Here is a 13494-nt window from a genome sequence, read left to right as displayed (position 1 = left end):
AATTAACAGCAAAAGACTTTTATAAAATGCACACACACACAAACACACACAAACAAACTTCAAATGTTGGAGAACTAAACTGAAGACTGGAAAAATGAGAAATCAAAATCGAGAGATTTCCCCATCCCAGACTGTGAATGTCACCAATTTCAGAACTAATTTTAGTTCTGAGCAGGAGTAGAAGAGAGGGCAGAGCAAAGCCAATATTATCATATTTCAAGGGCAACATTCCACCCAGGCAAAAGACTTCACAGCAGGACCAATAAGAGGTGTGGTTTGGAGAGAGGGGTGTGGCCTGGAAGAGTCCTGAGAGTCCCATAGTGAGACTTGGAGTCCCCCAAGCCCAGGGACTCTATGGGACCAAGCTGTCCCCCCCCCCGCATATTTATTGGGAGGTGGCTGGGGCCCCTCAGTGTTGAAGGGACAGAGGAGGCTGAGCATGGAGCCTAGCACAGCGCAACTTCAGGGGCCAGGAGAGGAGCCGCCGGCCGTTGCAGCCATGCTGGGCTGCACTGGACTCTGCACTCTGCCTCCTCCCAGCAATGCGTGCTGCACACATCGTGTGCATGTTGTTACATGCACACGCTGTGCATCAGACCCCTGGTGCCTCTGCCTGAGCCACAGTTTTCCCGCCCCTGGCACAGGTGGTGTCCTATCTTATTTGGGCCTCAAATGTTTGTCCTTATCTCAAATTGTCCCCTGAGGCATCGCATGCCTCTTCAGTCATGCACAGCTGGAGTTTATGAGCCAACATCAAACTGCACCAATTTGACTCACATGGGGCTTGACCAGCATGTTCAGCAAATTCAGGGCCGGATTTAGGTTTGACGAGGCCCTGAGCCTGAAGGTAATGGGGCCCTTTATATGTCCAGCTGTCCTTTGTCAACAACAAATTGTTGCTGTTTTGTGTTGAATATATGCCATGCAAGCAGTCCATGCAGAATGTAGGCACCCTATATATAGAAATGAGCAAACCAGTGATATTTTAGGGAGCAGGCTAGCAGGCAGGGCCCATGACTTACATCAGGGGTCCCCAAACTTACCCGGCTTCGGGCTGGATGCCCGCCGTGCCGATTGTGTGGTGGGCCAGAGGGTGGGGGAGCGTGCGGCTGTGTGCGCCCATGCGCATGCGCAAACGTTATTTCTGGCACACTCCCAACCTGGACAGCGCCGGAAATAGCTTGTGCGCATGTGCAGAAGCCTCCTCCGACCTGGAAGTACAACGGAAATGACGCTTGCGCGTGCACACAAGCTATTTCCGTCGCTTTTCTGGGTTGGAAGTCAGCAGCCACGCCGCACCATGCCGGTAAGAGCAGGCGGCAGCAGCAGGTGGCCGCATAAAAGAGCCTCGAGGGCCATGTGTGGCCCCTGGGCCATAGTCTGGGGACCCCTGACTTACATCATAGGAGCCTACACAACACAAAACACGGTTGCTGTAAGTAGGTTTTATTTTTATTTGTTTTTTATCTTATATTTTGGAAATGTATGTCCAGGTTTTTTCCCCTTTAAATTTGTTGGGGGGCCCCAAGCGAGTGGGGCCCTAAGCTATAGCTTGTTTAGCTTATACGTAAATCCGGCACTGAGAAAAGCTCAAGGAAGTTTCCAAAGTTTGTTCTCCAAACATGCAAGCCAAAGATAACTCTTCCTTTCCAACATTTTGCTTGGGACACTCCTATTTTTATACAGAGCATCACTGCCCTTTCCCACACCTTACACTTTGGTGAAGGCTCTTTTTATTCCTGCTGTACATCATATTCACTGACTCCCATAATAGTCTGTTCTCTTCTGATTCCCAAGCTGAAGGTTGTTCTTTGGGTTAGGGTTGAATGGGGACGCAGAATCCCCGGTCCTGGGGCCCTAATTCAACCCACCAGGACCCAAGCAAAATCTTCTTTAAAAAACCATCCAGGTTGGTGGCCATCACCGCCTTTTGGGGGAGTGAGTTCCCTAATTTAAATCTGCACTGTGTGAAGCTGTGTTTGCTTTCATCTGTCCTGAATCGTCCAACATCCAGCTTCCTTGGATATGTTCCAGCAGTGGTGTGTGGTGAATCTGTTTGTATTAATATAACAGATAATGGCGTGCTGTCAAGGCAACCTGAAATTTGGGGATTCCTGCATATACACGATTGTGCTGAGAAGTTGTCCTGCCCCCCCCCCCGAAAAAGACTGCAAGAAGCACAAGATCAGATTGTGCTCACATATTTTGGCCGGTAGCATGGATCAAATGAGGGCACTCCATGGGTGGAAATTGATGCCCTGTGTTGATGCTGTGGCAGGCTACCTTTGAGCTACAGCCCTGCTTCTGAGATAATTTTAGGACAAAATTAAGCTTCTCTTTGACCTGCATGCACAGTTCTGTGAACCAGAATAAATATTTGATTGGGCCCAAACAGCCCCAAATAGCACTGGTTCAGCCAACAACTTAAACTGTGTTTGCTTGTTTTTTAAAAGAGTAAATACAACTGTCTGAATATTTAGGATCTGCTTGCCCAGGGAGAATCCTGAAGAAAAGGAGGGGAAATGAGGGCATTTAAGGAGAGCCGTTCTGAATCGGGACAAAAGTCCATGTAGTCCAACATGGTGCTGTTACAGTGGCCAACCAGATGCCCCAGGGAAGGGGTGTCCAATGTGTGGCCCTAGGGCCCCGTGTGACCCTCAATGCCTTTTTTGACCCCACAGTGCTCTTGCTGCTTTCCCAAAGCTGGGCAAGCAAGGCACCATCAACCCCAGGTAGCAGGTTCAGGGATGTTGGGAATTGTAGTCTAACATCATATGGACGGCTTGCCCTGACGGTTCATCCACTCGTCGGGATACAATGGTGTGACATGTCCCAACTTCTTCTTTGGACAGTATAAGAACATGATGAGTCCTTCTGGATCAGGCCCATCAAATCCAGCATCCTGCTCTTGCAGTGGCCAACCAGATGCCTCAGTGGGAAGCCTGAAAGCCAAACTCCCCCCCCCCATTGAATAAAAAATGCTGTAAAATGGTTACATACAAATTCAATAAAACAGAGAATACAGCACAAATCAATACATAGGGTAACAACAGAAGTTCCAAAGCAGCCCAAAAAGCCAGCCACAATGTGTTGATGAAAACCTGAGAAAATAAAACATGTTTGTTTTTTACCATCTGCCCATATTGATTCTCCCTGCTTTTCATGCGTAAGGGAAGAAGAAAGTAAAGTTCTCCAAACAGCCTCACAAATCTGTCTGTGGGAGAACCTATATGGATTGAACCAACTGGCTGACTGAGCGAACCCAAAGGGTGCTCATCAATGGCTCCTCTTCATCCTGGAGAGTAGTGACTAGTGGGGTGCCACAGGGTTCTGTCTTGGGCCCAGTCTTATTCAACATCTTTATAAACGACTTGGATGATGGGCTTGAGGGCATCCTGATCAAGTTTGCAGATGACACCAAATTGGGAGGGGTGGCTAATACCTCAGAGGACAGGATCACACTTCAAAATGACCTTAACAGATTAGAGAACTGGGCCAAAGCAAACAATATAAATTTTAACAGGGAAATGTAAAGTACTACACTTGGGGGGGGGAAACAACAACAACCAAAAGGCACAAATACAGGATGGGTGACACCTGGCTTGAGAGCAGTACATGTGAAAAGGATCTGGTAGTCTTGGTAGACCAACAAACTTGACATGAGTCAATAGTGTGATGCAGCAGCTAAAAAAGCCAATGCAATTCTGGGCTGCATCAATAGGAGTATAGCATCTAGATCAAGGGAAGTAATAGTACCACTGTATTATTTTCTGGTCAGACCTCACCTGGAGTACTGTGTCCAGTTCTGGGCACCACAGTTCAAGGATACTGACAAGCTGGAACGTGTCCAGAGGAGGGCAACCAAAATGGTCAAAGGCCTGGAAACGATGCCTTATGAGGAACAGCTTAGGGAGCTGGGTATGTTTAGCCTGGAGAAGAGAAGGTTAAGGGGTGATATGATAGCCATGTTCAAATATATAAAAGGATGTCATATAGAGGAGGGAGAAAGGTTGTTTTCTGCTGCTCCAGAGAAGCGGACATGGAGCAATGTATTCAAACTACAAGAAAGAAGATTCCACCTAAACATTAGGAAGAACTTCCTGACAGTAAGAGCTGTTTGACAGTGGAATTTGCTGCCAAGGAGTGTGGTGGAGTCTCCTTCTTTGGAGGACTGTAAGCAGAGGCTTGACAGCCATCTGTCAGGAATGCTTTGATGGTGTTTCCTGCTTGGCAGGGGGTTGGAGTGGATGGCCCTTGTGGTCTCTTCCAACTCTATGATTCTATGAATTGCAAGCAGAACTTGAATGCAACAGCTCTCTACCCACCTGTGACTTACCAGCAACTGATATTCAGAGGTGTACTGCCTCCGACAGTGAAGGGAGGACATAGCCACCGCTAACACAGTTGGAGTTGTCCCTGAAGAGGGGAGGTATCTATTCCTCCAGAATTCCTGCTTATTGGCAACAATAATTTGGGCCTCAGGACTACTGCAGAGCAGGAGATCCGTGAAGATGCCAATTCCAGGATTTTGAAATGGTCTTCTTGAGGAGCAGAGGGAGATGAAGCCACTAGGCTGAAAAAAGGTGGCTGCCCTAGCATTACAGCAAACCAATGATGGGGAACTTGTGGTTCTCCAGATGTTGGCCTCCAAAGCGCATCAGCCCCAAGCACCAGGGCCAAATGGTCAGGGGTGATGATGGGAGATCCATCATCAAAGTGAGGAGAGCTACAGGATCCCTAAGCCCGCAGGAAACCCACACCAGTGTCACAGCGGCCAAGAGAGGCCAGCTGGATGCTGTCGGATGCGGGCCAGAAGAGAGCAGCAGTGCAGGGCAGTGAAAGGTCAAGTTGCATAAGCAGCCGCCAATTATCCAAAGGGATGGAGGCAGGCAGGGTGTAATCGAAGGCAAGCAGGAGATAAGTTCCCAAAGTAGCAGCTGACATTCAAGAAGGTCAAGTAGAGGCAGCCAAGGAGGGGCAAGAACCAGCGCTCAGTTGCTCAGCCAGGCAATGTCCCTTCCAGCGAGGCAAGAAGTTAGCATAAGAGCATAAGAAGTGCCTGCTGGATCAAGCCAAAAGCCCACCGAGTCCTGCACTCTGTTTTAGCAGTGGCTAGTCCGATGCCCGTGGGAAGCCAGTGAGCAGGACCTGAGAGCAACAGAACTACAAAACACGGGGGCTTAATTTCAGGGGATGTCTTATTTTTTTCTCCTCCTCCTGCCGCGGCTGGCATTATTGCTGCACCTATCACTGTGTCTTATTTTCGGGGTATGGCTTACACTCTCCCTTCCAGTGGTTTCCAGCAACTGGTACAGTCATACCTCATGTTGCGTTCCACTCTTTTACGGACTTTCACCTTATGAACGTGGCAAACCCAGAAGTGTTTACTTCCGGGTTCACCACCCGCGCACACGCAGAAGCGCCCAATCGTGCCATGCACATGCGCAGAAGAGGTGCTCTAGTTGCAGACTTTTCGGGGTGCGAAAGGCAGATTAAGTCTGCAACTAGAGGTACCACTGTATTCAGGAGCACTGCTGCCTCTAACTGTCAAGGCAGTACAGTACAAAGCCATCTCCTCCATGAATCTGTCAAATCCTAAACCATCTAAATTGGTGGCCATCTCTGCCTTGTGTAGTAAGGAGTTGTGATTCAACAATATCTGGAGAGCATCAGGTCGCACAAGTTGTCCTTGGAACTAACCAGGAACTAACCAGGTTAAGTCACTGAAACCTATACTGGTGAAACAAACTGGTGATGTCGGAAGCAATGGAACCTTCTCTGGTTTAGACGCCAGAGCCCAGTGGAATACCATATGCCAAAGCATCCCCATGTTTCCCATATTTGATTACAGGAAGTCATTTCCTCCAATGCGAGATTTATCTGTAACTTGGTGTACCTGCAGTTGTGTTCCTCTACAGTGGAGAAAGGGCTTGGGGGCAGGGGGCAGGCTCAAGCAATCTGCTCCGGAAGAAACCCTTTTGCAATGCACCTGTTCTTTTGCACCTGCGGCTTGGGTTTCACAGATTGGCTGCAGGGCAGGATAGGGGTGCAGGGATAAGATGTGCCACTTGCTAACATGCGAAACCCAAAAATAAGCGCAGATGGATTTTAGACAGCTGTCAAGGACCACACCAGAGCTCAGCAACACCGATCCTGTTCTGAATTAGGGTACCAAGGACCGAAAAGCCTCCTTGCCTCTTTTGGAATAGTGACATCACCCCCTTTCTCGACCACTAATGGGGAAGAGTCACGCCTTCTAAGTAGCAAAGGCAATGAATATTAGCATCATGCTTCTCTGATGATTCAGGAAACATTAGAATGGAAAACCTTTAGCTGTCTGGGCAACTACCCTCATGTGGTGAGCTAGCAGAACTACAACTTGGAACATCAAATGGGCAAATAAAGCTTTCTCAGATTCTGGACTGCTGTTCCCTCTACAGACTGACATTTGGGCTTTCCAGGACATGAAAGGCTACCAGAGGCTTCCTGTTTCACTTACCTGAAGAGGAGAGGTCTTTTTGCCTTTGGTGCAGTCACTGCCACTTATGTAAAGCTCAGCCCTGGCATAAAGTACAAAGGAGTCTGCGGAAGAGACTTATCACAATTGCCCTCCCTGTCATTGGACTTTTGGTGATGTCAGCCTCCTCTGGAGAAAAGATGTGGGAGCCAGCTGCATGACATCTGCTCCTCCTCTCCAAACTGTATTTAAGCCAGGCTCCTTGGTGTGCAGCAAGACCAGTATCAGAAACTTTATTGTCGGTTAACTCTGGTTTTGCTTTGAATTTATGTACTGTACTTATATTTGTATTTCCAATGCACTGAGTTTTGATGCTTTGAATGTTTGCTGTAAGCCGCCTGGGGCACAGCTTAGTGTGGAAGTAAACTCAATCAACCAAACTCAATTATTTGCAATATGGGGAAATGGCCATGGAAGGGTGAGAGCATGGAGCTGGTGTCTTATGTGGATGCACCTATGAGCATGTACATAAGGCTGAGTTTGCACCAGACCAAACTTTTGAAGATCTCAGGCTGAAAAGGTTCACAGTGTGTATGTGCAGACTCTAGCAGAATGTTTCCAAAGACACAGTGAAATGGAATTGAAATTAACAGATGTAAGTTAAGGAAGGGGCAGGCTGTAGCTTGGTGGCAGAGATATCTGCTTTGTATCCAGAAGGTACCTGCTTCGATCCACAGCACATCCTGGTAGGACTAGAACAGACCCTTGTCTAAAACTCTAAGCATAGGGGCAGCGTAGACAATATTGAGCTAGATGGGCCAATGAGTCATGCCCGTTAATTTCAGTAAGTTTACTTGGAGTAAGACTAACGTTGGATACAACTCAGTACTTTGACCAGGTGTCAGAAAGCAGGGGTAGCTGAAACAATTGCAAATATGGAAACACAAAACAGCTTCTTCTGTCTTCTCCCTGAAGGGCTTCATGCTTCACTCAGATTAGGAAAACAGGATTGTTTCCTGTTATCTTTCAGCACGTTCCTCTAGCAGCACTGAGCCATTTGAAATGCTTGGCATGTTCTTCACATTCCAACCAACAAAGCATTCTTCTGCAATGTCGGAAAGAGGGAAGGCTGCAGTCGCATCAGGTTCCACCCATGGGATGGAGCTGTCAGCGATCGCTGCGAGAGAATTTCTCCAGTTCTGTTCCTGTATCACTCCTTTTGTTTGCTCCCCATCTGAGGTCCCCCTCTTCCTGGATTCCAGCTTGACTAAAGCAGACATCCTGGAGGGGCTGGTTGGCAGTTGCAAGTGCTCAGGTCCAGCCCTCCAATTCTAGTTCGCTTGCCCAGTCCGCTCCTACTGGTATATAATGGGGTACAAGGGGACATGTCACTTGCCGGATCAATGTCTTAGCTTACGTAGCCATGCACAGCACCTATGGTGCCTTTGAACCTTATTTTACCTATTCACCGTACTGATTTGAGCATTAAAGATTTTGGAATAAAATGAGTTTGAATTCCTTATCCTCCAGCGAGAGCTAAGACAGCAGCATTGCAACCTTCCTGATTTTTCTGTGTACATGTGCACATCAGAAAACACATGAGAACTGATAAAACACTGTAGACAAATCTTGCTGCGATCATATGATGTCTGCAACAACATTATTTGTGTGTGTGTGTGTGTTACCGGGCCACAAATAGGGTCCTGTGTGTTGGCTGAAAAACTTGGTACAATACGTGTGAAGCTTCGCCACAATGTTGCTTAATCAATATGAAAAAAGACAGGTGGGAGTCCCAAATTTGAACAACTAAATAAAATAAATATTAACAATATAATGCTAGGCACCCCTAGAAGTGGGGAGTCGGGATGTTTGTAACTACTGTTTTTCAGGGTGGCAGGACAGAGAGCAGCTAATAACAATGGATGACTTATTCCAGGAGTGAGGACATGAGGGCAGCATTCAACTCTGGGCAAATGTCTGGGGGCCACATGACAGTGGTGGGCAGGGCCAGATGCAAAAATGGGTAGAGCAATGTACAGTATTTTTCTGTGTATAAGACTAGGTTTTTTCCCTAAAGATAATGTCAAAAATCGGGGGTGTCTTATACACAGATACATCTCTCCCCCCCCCGCCTCATTTTCTTAAATCTGAGTCCCCCAAAATAGGGGACATCTTATACATGGGGGCATCTTTGTTCAGTAGGCCAGGTTTTCACACACACTCATCCTGCTCCCTGTCTGCCCTCCATCCAGACAAGCAAGAGGCATGATCAAAGTTCATGGATACATTACAGCCAGGCAAAAGCACTCAAACAGGGTGCAAAGTGGAGCCAGTGAAGGGTCGAGTCTTCAGGGCCAGAGAGACTCCTAGCTAGCATATTTGCAAAGCTAAGCAAGGTCTGGTATGGTTTCAAATTGAATAGAGGGTCGATTGTTGAGATTCCTGCATTGCAGGGGGTTGGATCAGATGAACCTTGGGATCCCTTCCAACTCTACAATTCTATGATTCCTGGAGGGCTGCATTCGGTTCCTGCGCCTGGGGTTCCCCTACCGCTGTCATATTTGGAAAACTCACTGCTCCATGAGACATCACAGAACAAGTGAGCAACAGGAATTCCTTGGCAGGGCCTCACTATCTCTATCTACACCCCATCCACTGTATTAACTGATGACGAAAGAGAAGATTTTCTTTCTACAGCAGGATGCTTTATAAATGGCTTTCTAGCACCAGCTAGTGGCAACGTTAAGTGAAGACCAGTAAAATAATGATATTAATGGAGCAGCAGCAGCAGCAGCAGCATCCTGGCTCCCACTCAATGAAGAACTCAAACTCAGGTTGCGGTTTCTACCCAACAAAAACAAAACAGAGGAACCAAAATTAGAACCATTTAAAACATTTTAGCCAGTTGCCCCAACCCAGGAGTGCACACATGAGAAAGTAATGTGGGGGATTTCTGGATTTGAATAACGAATGACCTGAAGAATGACTTCTTCCCAACGTTTAGTTATCTCCTTTCCTTGTTTGAACCCACTGGTTTGGGGTCCTACCCTCTGGAGCAGCAGAAAACAAGCTTGCTCCGTCTTCCATGTGGCAGCCCTTTGGAAATTTGATTTTGGCTCTCATATCACCTTCTCAGTCTTCTCTTCTCCCTGTGATGTGATCCGCACTGCAAAGCCCTTGGGTGCAGGGTCAGTTTGGTGCCACTGCCAGTGTAGGAATGGCTGCAGCTTAGGGTCCATTGCCTAGCGCAGCAGCAGTTAACCTGTGGCTCTGCATATGTTCCTGGACTCCAGATCCCATCATCCCTGATGACTGGCCACGCTGGCTGGCGCTAACGGGAGCTTTTCCTTTTTCAAAGTTACATTGCTAGCCTGCCTTTCTTCCGAAGAGCTTAATGTGCTGTACATGGTTCTTTCCCCTCCCCATTTATCCTCACAACAGCCCTGTGAGGTAGGTTAAGTTGAGAGGGAGTGGCTGGCCAAAGGTCATCCAGCAAGCTTCATGGATGAGTGGAGGATTTGAACCCTGGCCTCCCAGTGTAACCACTATTGTAAGCACCACAGCAACAACCTGCTGCGGACTTCTCTCATCCTGAGTGAGGGTGAGCTTCTTCCGCAGTCACTAGAACCCCACCTAGCCTCGAGGACGGGCTGCTTGCTCCCCACATCCCCGCCAATTTGTCAATAAGAGGGAGATGTGCCTATCCACTCACTGAAGACTACAAGCCCCACATAGCGAGTGCTATGCTTTGTCCCTATAACCCCACAACCCCCTAGTTCTCAATGACGACAACTGCCTGTCTCCCACATCCCTCTAGTCCTCAGCGAGGGCGACCTTCAGGTCCGCTTACTGAGGACTGCAAGTCGCATAGCGGGTTCTGTGCTCCGCGTTGCCTCTAGTCCTCATTGAGGAGGGGCTGCTTGTCGGAGCCCCCTAGGAGCGAGGGCGCCTAGAACCCCCCTCCAATCCTAGAACCCCCGCCCTCCAATCACCATCCTTCTAGACCTCAGTGAGGACGAGCTCCTCACCCGAGAGCCAAGAAGGCCGTTCCACGCGCGAGCTCTTCTCTCCTCGGGCGCCGCCGGCTGTTGAGTGGTCGCCTCGTGCGCCCCTCCCTCCCTCTCCCCCTCCCCTCCCGGCTTCTCCGCCGCCGCCGTCACTTCCGAGGCCGGAGACAAAACGGCGTCCGGAGGGGCCCGAGGGGCCCTGTGGGGCCTTTTGAGCTGAGCCGGGGGTCGGCTCTCGAGGAAGGAGGAAGAGGAGGAGGCCGCGGCCGCGGCGGCGGACAGCGCAGGTAAAGGCCGGCTGGGGGCGAGGGGAGGGTGAAGGCGGCAGCCACTTGCCCGCCGCTTCTTCCCTTCTCAGCTAAGGGGGCTCGGCGGGGTGGGGAAGGGGATTTCGCCCCAAGGGTTGGGTTTTTTGTGGACACACACACACCACACCCTCCACCTTCCGCCAGCCGCACCTTCTTCCCCCAAAGGAAGCGGGGTGGACATAGGATGGGGATGGCGTGGGATGCGGTGTAGGTTTGAGAGGTGTGGGTTTGGGGTGGCGGCGGCGGCGGCGGCGGGAGGTGAGGCGTCCCTTGATGGGGAGGGTGGGGTGCGGTGTGTTGTTGCAGGGGTTGCCCCACGGGGAGTAACACTGGGAGGGGAACACAAAAACGCACCGCTTCCGGGGAAACCTTCCCCACCCCACCCCAAAAGTAGAGGGGTGCAAGGGATTTGGGGTGGGGGTAGAGTAAGGATGAGGTGTTGATTCAGGGGCATTGTTTTTTTTTCATATTGCAGGGTTTTTGTGGTGGGACCCCCCAAGCCCCAAAAGGGATGGGGCTTTTTCTTCAACAGTGTAATGGTAGGTATGCATTGATGAGTTAGTGAAATAGGGCTAAAGTGTGTGTGTGTGTGTGTGTGTGGTATTTTATCTCAGTTGGGGAAGTAGGTCTGTAAGGGGGACCCCAGACCCCACCCCACACGTGGTGGTGTTGTGTATAAGTAGAGTTCCGTGTTCAGGTGCATGTGTCATGTTTTACATAGGAGATAAGCATGGGCTGGGAAAGGGGTCTTCTCCCTCCTTGCCTCCATGTTCGAATCCTGGGATGATGGAATACGTACATGAATGAGTGTGTTGGTGAATATTTTGCTCCCAGTTAGAGGGTGGGTGGGAGGACGCCTCCGGAAAGGATCCCCCCCTGCTAAAAGTGGAGGTGCGTAAATAGATTTTGTTCTAATGGGAAGGAGTGGGGCTCTGTCCCATGCTCACAACTTAGTTTGAGGTATGGAGTTCTGAAAAGGACCCCCCAACACACACACCCAAAGCTTGGTTGTACTGTAGAAGGTTACATAAAAGTGTGTGCGTCTAATTGCCCCTCTTTTCAGGTTCCATTTGAGTCCAAACCACCATTGCAAGTGGACAATGAAAGGAGCTTCACACAAGTAGCAATCATCAGTGATGAGTGATGCATAAATAGTGCTGCATGGCACACTCTTTAAGCTAGGAAACCCAACCGTTCATTGCTCACCATTTACTACAGAGCAAGCACATCCCAACAGCCCATTGCATTGCATGTGTGACTGCCAGGGTCCTACTCGTAAGTAGGCATTTTCCTGACAGTATCCAACCGGGAGTTGACCCAGTGAAATTCAAGGACCTAAATTACAAACACAGCAAAATGAACAAACCTTCTGAGAAGACAAGATTGCCTTCTCCATTCCGACTCATTGTGGTCCACCATGCATACCTCAGGAACATAGCATCCACATATAATAAATTAGTGAGGTTTTGTCAAACCATGCTGTTTAATATTAAAACCATCCTCCTCTTAAGTCGTTTCTTCCCTTTAAAACCCTTACAGTCTTTGGGTGTGGTTTCCCGCCCCTTGTGGACAAACCCTGTACCCTTCTCTAGACTCCGGGTTTTAAGACCTGTGTCGAGCCACTAACCACAGCGTAATCTGCAACAGCTGTGTTAGCAAACGCCTGAGCATACCTGGTGAACCTTTCACCCTTTGCAGCTCCTCCTGAGTTGTGCACCTGACACATCTCATCCACTGTATTAGTGGAACTCACCTGAGCACACCTGCTGTTTATAACAGCAATAGACTTACTATGTAAGTCTTCAGCAATGGGGTTGTTTGGGAAAACACATAGAATTCCTCCCCATTCTGCACTGCACTCAACATCCCTTGGTGAGTAAACCCAATTCGGTAGGAGGCTTTAGTACTCTGTACATGCCTCCATACCACAGGAAGAATTTATGCTTCCTGCCTCGTGGCATCCCAACCCACATGTCAGACCCTTGCATTGGCATCATGGCTTTTTCCGGATTTGTCACAGTTCCCATCAGAAACTCTGAATTCAGGGGAAAACCTTGCAAACCATGTTTGCGAGCATTTCGCTCTATGTGACTTTTGGAACCCACATGTCAGACCCTGTCACTGGCATCTTGACTTTGTCACTGTCAACATCACCATCTCCTTTACCAAGAAGTGCCTCTGTGAGATACCCTTATCTCCTCCTTTTTTGCATTGTTCTGACCACTGGTACACCTGACCATCCATTGTGGCAGACATCAGCAATCTGGGAGTCTTCATGCTTACAACCTGCATGAAAAAAATGGTTAGCAGACATAACATCACATGTCTCTTCAACCTTTCCACCATCCCCATGTTTACATCACAACATGGTAAAGAACAAGCCATTCACAATGTCGCTTCTGTTCTTCTGGATGGTGCGTTCTGTTTATGACCTGAAACAGAACAAGCCACGCTGTATCAGGTGGACTTCACGACCTAGAATGAAAACACACGTTAAACAACAAAACACTTTTCAGTTCCACGGCCCCTGGTGCTCTCAGCAAAAGTCCCCTTGCTAAAACTCTGCTTCTCCACTGCTGGTCCTCTTGACACGTTGCAGCTCTGTCCAAAAGTCTTTGCCTCTGGACTCTGTCCAAACCTCACAGGACAAACGTTGCACTGCCTCGATCCTCAGCAGTGCCACCTGCTGGTTGCAGTGATGCTTGAGATGACGTCACAGTTG

At 48.9% G+C, this 13494-nt stretch overlaps 1 protein-coding gene across 1 annotated transcript in view; it reads left to right on the top strand.

Moving 5' to 3' along the window:
• Window positions 1–10593: 10593 nt before the first annotated feature.
• The window catches only part of PRDM2 (PR/SET domain 2), a 74875-nt gene continuing 71974 nt past the window's right edge, over window positions 10594–13494 (top strand). Inside the window, exon 1 of the mRNA XM_060276149.1 lies at window positions 10594–10751. The gene's annotated coding sequence lies outside the window, so the exon portion shown is untranslated. The remainder of the gene's footprint in view (window positions 10752–13494) is intronic.

The sequence above is a fragment of the Zootoca vivipara genome, chromosome 6 (assembly GCF_963506605.1).
Source record: "Zootoca vivipara chromosome 6, rZooViv1.1, whole genome shotgun sequence".
Classification (NCBI taxonomy): domain Eukaryota; kingdom Metazoa; phylum Chordata; class Lepidosauria; order Squamata; family Lacertidae; genus Zootoca; species Zootoca vivipara.
This window is presented reverse-complemented; position numbering and strand designations above follow the sequence as displayed.